Genomic DNA, 9,015 nt, shown 5'->3' on the forward strand with positions numbered 1-9,015 from the left:
TGTAAATTTTTTCCCTTCAAGTATTGATCTAATTCCCTTTTGGAAGTTACTATTCCACCACCCTTTCAGGCAGTGCAGATCATGTATTTGGTAAACAGGCGGTGATGCAAAGCCAACAGTCATTGAGGCCATGGCGACTTGTCCCGGTTATTCAGGGATGGTGGTTAAAACACGACAAAAACAACATGCATTTATATAGTGCCTTTATCTTATCAAAACATCCCAATGCAGATACTGTAGTTTAACTCTTCCAAATTTTATGTTAGTGCCCAGTTATTTTTCTTTTCAATGAAGGAACAAAACAATGACCTGCCAATAAAGAAGTGTCCATTAATACAATGGATCAGCCTGTTCTTCTTGCCTGTACAAGCTGGAGCTCAACTGTGGACCATTACTACCAGAAAGGAGGGGAGGGAACGCAACCCATCAGAAACTCTCGCGGAGAATCTGTCACTTCTCTGCTGTAGGGCTTGTACGGCCGTTTGATGAGCTGCATTGGTCATTCTGCCTGGCTCACACGTCCATTTCTTTAGAATGGGCCAGTTCTACTGACAGGAGTGAAGGGATAGTCCAGCAAGCTTTGAATCTGATGCATTCAAAAATACAACACTGTCTTCAAAATATTTCGATCATTCCTGGAAAGGACAGTTTTGTGAAAATAATGAATAAATAGCAGGTTCACTTGCTGCTACTTAAGACTTTGTTTACACTATAACTTTAGTGTCAATGTGAAGTAGTGTCCACTTTATATCAATGATAACGTTGGAGTAAATCCAAAGATTGGTCCAAAAACTGACTCCGGAGCAAAGTGGAGCGAGGGTCCCTGGAAGAGGGATCCTTACGCTGTGTCTGTTTAACACAATATGGAGAGTAAATCCACTGCTGTGTCAAAGCAGGTGTGAAAGTGTCCAGGTTGTTTTTGTTAGAGCAATTGGATTCTTTTACGCCTATTAGATAGAATTACATTGAATGTAGAGCACAGAAACAGGCCATTCGGCCCAACAGATCCATGCCGGTGTTTATGCTCCACATGTGCCGCCTCCCTCCCTAATTCATCTAACCCTATCAGCATATCCTTCTATTCCTTGCTCCTTCATGTGTTTATCTAGCTGCTCCTTAAATGCATCTATGCTATTCACCTCAACTACTCCATGTGGTGGTGAGCTCCACTCTAACCATCAATATCCTGGGGGTCACCATTGACCAGAAACTTAACTGGACCAGCCACATAAATACTGTGGCTACAAGAGCAGGTCAGAGGCTGGGTATTCTGCGGCGAGTGACTCACCTCCTGACTCCCCAAAGCCTTTCCACCATCTACAAGGCACAAGCCAGGAGTGTGATGGAATACACTCCACTTGCTTGGATGAGTGCAGCTCCAACAACACTCAAGAAGCTCAACACCATCCAGGACAAAGCAGCCCGCTTGATTGGCACCCCATCCACCACCCTAAACATTCATTCCCTTCACCACCAGCACACCGTGGCTGCAGTGTGTACCATCCACAGGATGCACTGCAGCAACTCGCCGAGGCTTCTTCGACAGCACCTCCCAAACCCGCGACCTCTACCACCTAGAAGGACTAGGGCAGCAGGCATATGGGAACAACACCACCTGCACATTCCCCTCCAAGTCACACACCATCCCGACTTGGAAATATATCGCCGTTCCTTCATCGTCGCTGGATCAAAATCCTGGAACTCCCTATCTAACAGCATTGTGGGAGAACCTTCACCAAACGGACTGCAGCGGTTCAAAAAGGCAGCTCATCACCACCTTCTCAAGGACAATTAGAGATGGGCAATAAATGCTGGCCTCGCCAGCGACGCCCACATCCCATGAACGAATAAAACACTCTCTGGGTAAAGAAGTTTCTCCTGAATTCCCCATTGGATTTATTAGTGACTATCTTATATTTATGGCCCCTAGTTCTGGTCTCCTCCGCAAGTGGAAACATCTTCTCTACGTCTACCCTATCAAACCCTTTCATAATCTGAAAGACCTCTATCAGGTCACCTCTCAGTCTTCTCTATTCTAGAGAAAAGAGCCCCAGCCTGTTCAATCTTTCCTGATGGGTATAACCTCTCCGTTCTGGTATCATCCCAGTAAATCTTTTCTGCACCTTCTCCAGTGCCTCTACCTCCTTTTTATAATATGGAGACCAGAACTGTTCACAGTACTCCAAGTGTGGTCGAATCAAGGTTCTACACAGGTTTAACATAACTTCTCTGCTTTTCAATTCTATCCCTCTAGAAATTAACCCCTGTGCTTTGTTTGCTTTTTTTATGGCCTTATTAACTTGCCTCGCTACTTTTACTGATTTGTGTATCTGTACCCTCAGATCCCTCTGCTCCTCTACCCCATTTAGACTCTTATTTTCCCAGGACAATGTGGCCCCCTTATTTTTCCTTCTAAAATTTACCACCTCACGCTTGTCTATATTGAAATTCATTTGCCGGTTCCAACGCCTTCCTGTATTTTGTCACAGTCCTACTGGGCATTAACTATACCTCCAAATTTGGGTCGTCCGCATATTTTGAAATTGTACTTCCGATTCCCGAGTCGAAATTGTTTATGCAAATGGTGAACAATAGTGGTCCAGTGTTAAGTGTATATAAATAAATTGCATCAATTGATGAATAATTGTGTTCAGGTGCAATGAGCAATTGGGAACTCTCTGGCTCCCCATATAAGGGCGTATGCTTGGGAATAGGGTGTGGGCTTGTGTGAGGGATGCATTGGGTGTCCCTGCAAATAAAGTTTATAAGCAACTGGAAGTATTCAGTCCTTCATTGTCTGGCTATCCAGTTTTAACACCTAGCACCAATCCTTGTAGAACACCACTTCCCATCTTTTGCCAGTCTGAGTAACCACCTTTAGCCCCTACTCTTTATTTTCTGTTTTGTAGCCAGCTTGCTATCCATTCTGCTACCTGTCCCCTGACTCCACATGGTCTGACCTTTGATCTATCTGCAATTAATTTAAATGTTTAGAAAAAAATGAAAACTGCCAGCAATGCTGTCTAAACATTTAGAATTAAACCACTGAGAGGAGGGCTGCAAGTACTTGTAATGAAGTAACGGAGAGTGTTGATGAGGGTAGTGCAGTTAATGTTGTGTATATGGACTTTCAAAAGGCATTTGATAAAATACCACATAATAGACTTGTTAGCAAAATTAAAGCCCATGGGATTAAAGGGACAGTGGCAGAGTGGATACAAAATTGGCTAAGGGACAGAAAGCAGAGAGTAGTGGTGAACAGTTGTTTTTCAGACTGGAGGGAAGTATACAGTGGTGTTCCCAGGGGCCAGTATTAGGACCACTGCTCTTTTTGATGTATATTAATAACCTGGACTTGGGTATAGAGGATATAATTTCAAAGTTTGCAGATTGCACGAAATTCGGAAATGTAGTAAACAATGTGAAGGATAGTAACGGACTTCAGGAGGACGTGGACAACCTGATGAAATAGGCAGACACATGGCAGGGAAAATTTAACGCAGAGAAGTGTGAAGTGATGCATTTTGGCAGGAAGAATGAGGAGAGACAATATAAACTAAATGGTACTACATGGCTGGGGAGTCCTGAACCAGGGGTCACAGTCTCAGGATACGGGGTATGCCATTTAGAACTGAGATGAGGAGAAATTTCTTCACTCAGAGGGTGGTGAACCTGTGGAATTCTCTACCACAGAAGGCAGTGGAGGCCAGGTCATTAAATATGTTCAAGAGGGAGATAGATATATTTCTTAATGCTAAAGGGATCAAGGGATATGGGGAAAATGCGGGGACAGGGTACTGAGTTAGAAGATCAGCCATGATCACGTTGAATGGCGGAGCAGGCCCGAAGGGCCGAATGGCCTACTCTTGCTCCTATTTTCTATGTTTCTATGTTTCTATGTACAATTTTAAAGGGAGTGCAGGAACAGAGAGACCTGGGGGTGTAAGTACACAAATATTTGAAAGTGGCAGGACAATTTGAGAAGGCTGTTAAAAAAGCATGTGGGATCCTGGGCTTTATTAATAGAGGCATAAAGTACAAAAGCAAGGAAGTTATGCTAAACCTTTATAAAACACTGGTTAGGCCTCAGCTGGAGTATTGTGTCCAATTCTGGGCACCAGACTTTAGGAAGGATGTCAAGGCCTTAGAGAGGGTGCAGAAGAGATTTACTAGAATAGTGCCAGGAATTAGGGACTTCAGTTATGTGGAGAGACTGGAGAAGCTGGGGTTGTTCTTAGAGCAGAGAAGGTTAAGGGGAGATTTGATAAAGGTGTTCGAAATCATGAACGGTTTTGATGGTGTAAACAAGAAACTGTTTCCAACGGCAGAAGGGTTGGTAACCAGAGGACACAGATTTAAGGCGATTGGCAAAAAAAGAGTCAAAATGAGGTAACATTTTTTTACACTGCGAGTTGTTATGATCTGGAATGCACTACCTAAAAGGGTGGTGGGAGCCGATTCAATAATACTTTCAAATGGGAATTGGATAAAAAATTTACAGGGCCATGAGGAAAAAGCAGGGGAGTGGAACTAATTGGATAGCTTTACCAAAGAGATGGCACAGGCATGATGGGCCGAATGGCCTCCTTCTGTGCTGTGTGATACTATGATACCTTCTCTCCTAGGCAGTAGGATTCACCGTTCACCCAGGCCGTGTAAACAAGGTGACACCCAAACTGCTGTGTACAAGAACCCTAAGACTCAAATGCCCAATAACACAAACTTGCTGTAACAAGTGGCTGCTGCACTATCAATTCCACACAGTAACGAAAGACTTGCATTTATACAGCGTCTTTCACGACCTCAGGACGTCGTAAAGCACTTTACAGCCAGTGAAGTACTTTTGAAGTGTAGCCACTGTCGTTATGTAGGAACTGCGGGGGCCAATTTGCGCACAGCGAGCTCCCACAAACAACAAATTGATAATGATCAATCTGTTTTAGTGACGTTGATTGAAAGATAAATATTGGCCAGGACACCGGGGAGAACTCCCCTGCTCTTCTTCGAAATAATGCCATAGGATCTTTTACATCCACCTGAGACGGCAGACGGGGCCTCGGATTAACGTCTCATCCGAAATGACTATCAGATTATAATGTACAACCAGGTACCAGCTTCAAACAGAATGCAATCTCCTATAAGAGGATCTTTCCACTGGGAAACAGCAACTCTTGATTGTGTTGGATGTTGTGCGTGTTTCTGTTCCCACCACAGCCTCCCCACCTCCCCAAGCCCCCACCCCCTTTCTCTCTCTCTTTGTTTGCCTGTTTCAGTACCATGGACAGATAAAATGTGTATGTGTGTCTGTCTCTCCTGCCCCCCCACACCCCGGTAAAAATAAAAAGTGGTTAAGAATGAAGGTACAAAGCTATTTATCCAACACATAGCTGTTGGTTGCCTGTGACTACTGGACCCTTTAAATCAGTATCAGCTCTGACTGACAAGGAGTGCGAACAGCCTGCGTGGCATCTCCAGGTCATATTCTGGGATCATTTCACCAACCACTTTCTAAGCAACAAGTCTACAACAAGATACTGATTTATTGGGTAGTTTTATTGTACTTTATCTCACACAGTACTTGTAGCATGCACTTGATCTGAAATCTCACATAAGACGGCAACAGGTCTTTTGAGTTTGGTGAGTTATTGCACTGAATCCCCATCGTAGAGTGAGGTTTGGTGCTGGCGTCTCCCGTTTTAATGTGTGTGTGGGGAATTACTGATGTGGGTTTCCAGACACGCAGTATGGGCTCGATTTGTCTCTTTCAACCGGCGGGCTCTGATTCCCAGGGAACTCGAGTGCAGGACATCACCCGTCCTCACCAACTATCTCAGTTCTTTATTTTATGTTTGCCAATTGCTCGACAAATCGTGGTTATTTTTTTTATATATCACTTTGTGCTTTTCTTCGGAACGGCAAGCGTTCCAATTATTTGGGGTTTTTTTCACAGTTTTCTTGTTTCTTTTCCAATAATCTAAAGAGAATTAAATCAGAGGGTTTTCTTTTTAAATATTGAAATAAAGCAGCAAGAAATCTAGCCGGGCGCTGAGCACACACCTATTGCCGTCCACCTGATGCCAGACACATAAACAACCTCTGAACGCACCCACTTCTCCCCTGTGGTGTTCATACCTGCCCCTTTTATTTATTTTTTTCACCCCTCCGCACAACTGCCCCATTCCCTTTAATATCTCAGGGCTCGGCTACAACTGCTATTTTCGCGTTGGCGTCGATGCAAAAAAAAAAGTGGCAGCCCGGCCATAGAGTCCGATTCCTGAGCCCTCTAGAGCGGTGCTTTGCGCCAGCCCCTCCGGGAAGGTGAGTCTCTGAGCACTGGGAATACTCGCTAGGTGCAGTATAACTCCAACCCAAAGTGCAAAGCCGCATTTTAAATAGTGGCCAGGCAATCCATCTGGATTTCCTGGGCACTTGGTAAACTTAATGTTAAGGGAAAGCAGGTGCTTATGTAGAGGATGTCACATGGGGTTCTGGTGCAATAGAGCATTTAAAAACACCAGGAGGAACAACACATGATGATATGTCCTGTCAATTGACACAACTCTGAACTAATGTTCACTTGTTAAAATTAAAAACTATTGTTAGGAATGAATAAAAATTAAATCAATAAAGAAGCTACTTTATATATCATGGACCGTATACTTTAAATGTGCACGGTGATTTGATCAGTATACTGGCATTTGGGTGAGTTGTCTTCATGGCCTCGCCCCTCCCTATCTCTGAAACCTCCTCTAGCCCTACAACCCTCCATGATCTCTGCGGTCCTCCAATTCTGGCCTCTTGCGTATCCCCAATTTTTCATCGCTCCACCATTGGCGGCCGTGCCTTCAGCTGCCTAGGCCCTAAGCTCTGGAATTCCTTCCCTAAATCTCACCCTCATCCTTTATATCACTCCTTAAAACCTGCCCTAATATCTCCTTATCAAATGTTGTCTGATAACGCTCCTGTGAAACGCCTTAGGACGTTTTACTACATTAAAGGCGCTATATAAATGCAAGTTGTTGTTGTCATAAATCTCTGTCATGTATAAGTTCCAGGGTCTCTAGTTTTTTTGTCATTTCTGAGGTGTTTTATCAAGAGTTTCCACTGATTTAACTTTTATTAAAGTCTTTTTGTGCTGGGATTGTTGTGTCTTGTGATTTGATAGATTTTTTTATTACCCTTAATCTTTTAGCTCTGGAGAGCTGATATAGCAGCGATGTAAAACATGGGCACTTTTGGTGGAGTAAATAGGGAGAAACTGTTTCCAGTGGCAGGAGGATTGGTAACCAGAGGACATAGATTTACGGTAATTGGCAAAAGAACCAGAGGGGAGATGAGGAGATTTTTTTTTTACGCAGAGAGTTGTGATTATCTGGACTGCGCGGCCTGAAAAGGTGGTGGAAGCAGATTTAATAGTAACTTTCAAAAGGGAATTGATATATACTTGAAAAGGAAAAAAAAATTTGCAGGGCTATGGGGAAAGAGCCGGGGTGGTGGGACTAATTGGACAGTTCTTTCAAAGAGCCGGCACAGGCACTATGGGCCGAATGGCCTCCTTCTGTACTGTATGATTCTAGGGGCAAATGGCTGATCGGGACGGTCGAAAGTAGAAGAAGATGCAAAAGTGGTACCACACCAGGGGCTCACACATAGTTCCAGAGGTCCCCAGCCATTACATAACAGGTCCCATTGTCCTTGCTGCTTTAGTAAACAAATAGCCCAAACCCAGCCCTGATATTAAAAGAAAAGCACCAAACACAAAAACACAGGCAGGTTATTTTCACAGCTGCTCCTTTCAAAGACCTTCCCCTGCATCACTGTGCTTGTTCCATTTCTGTGACATAAAACGCTTTTTTTTTCATTTTTTAAAAAAAAGTACACTTTGCAAGCGAGTATTCCGAACTTTCATCAATCTGGAAAACCCTTCAGATTTGGACTTGGTGGGTGGGTGAGGGGGGTTTCTCAGCATTTAAAACACATGGTCACAAGCAGCAAGAAGACAAGACAACAAATCGGTCACTTACACGTCAAGTTTCCCTGATTCAAAGTACTGGATCCCAAACAAACAGTAGGTGTACAGTAAAACTCCTCACACGTGTCAGTAAATCCACTCTTGTCACCATGTCTGCCTTAGGGTCCCCCGTTGAACCACTCAACTTCTTCCATCTTCGATTATTCTTTTTTTTTCTCTTTAAATATAAGTTTTTTTTTTATTCTCTTCCCTCTCACACACCACACAGTTCTTGTCCAGCTTGAGGTGAAATATTTCAGTCGTTCGTTTCCTCCCCCTCTTTCTGATTTTTTTTTTGTGGGGGGGGTGGGGGGAAAATAAAAGTTGAGCCTTCCGAGCAGCAGGCTGTTGTTGGAGAGGGAGATGCTTGGGATGTGAAGCGGCTCGTTTGATGGACTGTGACACATGCAAGCCGCGGCTCACAGAGGCGTTGCCTTCTCGCGGGTCCTCCCAGTCCTACTACTGCCCGTGTTCAGTTAATGCCATCCTCTGCCTGCAATCTGAAAAGCCCAACAACCACAGCTGAAGGGGGGAGGGGAGGAGGAGGGAAAGGGGGGGGGGGGAGAATTTATTACCCCCCCCCACCCCCCGCATAACGTCCAAACAAACAAACAAAAAAAAAGTATTGATTTGCCTATTTAAACTCAAAGGGGCTGTTTGTGAAACATGTGCTGTGTCTGGGTTTCAGCAGACGGCTCATCCCGCAACTAGATACATAGATAGATAGATGGATGGATAGATCAGATAGATAGATAAAATAGATAGATAGATCAGATAGATAGATAGATCAAATAGATAGATAGATAGATCAAATAGATAGATAGATCAGATAGATAGATAGATGGATAGATTAGATAGATAGATGGATAGATAAAATAGATAGATGGATCAGATAGATAGATAGATAGATAGATAAAATAGATAGATAGATTAGATAGATAAAATAGATAGATGGATCAGATAGATAGATAGATAGATAGATGGATAGATAAAATAGATAGATG

At 43.5% G+C, this 9,015-nt stretch overlaps 1 protein-coding gene across 1 annotated transcript in view; it reads right to left on the reverse strand.

Annotated features, from left to right (window-relative positions):
• Positions 1 to 8,339, reverse strand: part of LOC137332466 (sodium channel protein type 4 subunit alpha-like) — a 77,767-nt gene extending 69,428 nt beyond the window's left edge. The window contains exon 1 of the mRNA XM_067996338.1: positions 8,025 to 8,339. The gene's annotated coding sequence lies outside the window, so the exon portion shown is untranslated. The remainder of the gene's footprint in view (positions 1 to 8,024) is intronic.
• Positions 8,340 to 9,015: the final 676 nt, after the last annotated feature.

The sequence above is a fragment of the Heptranchias perlo genome, chromosome 2 (assembly GCF_035084215.1).
Source record: "Heptranchias perlo isolate sHepPer1 chromosome 2, sHepPer1.hap1, whole genome shotgun sequence".
Classification (NCBI taxonomy): domain Eukaryota; kingdom Metazoa; phylum Chordata; class Chondrichthyes; order Hexanchiformes; family Hexanchidae; genus Heptranchias; species Heptranchias perlo.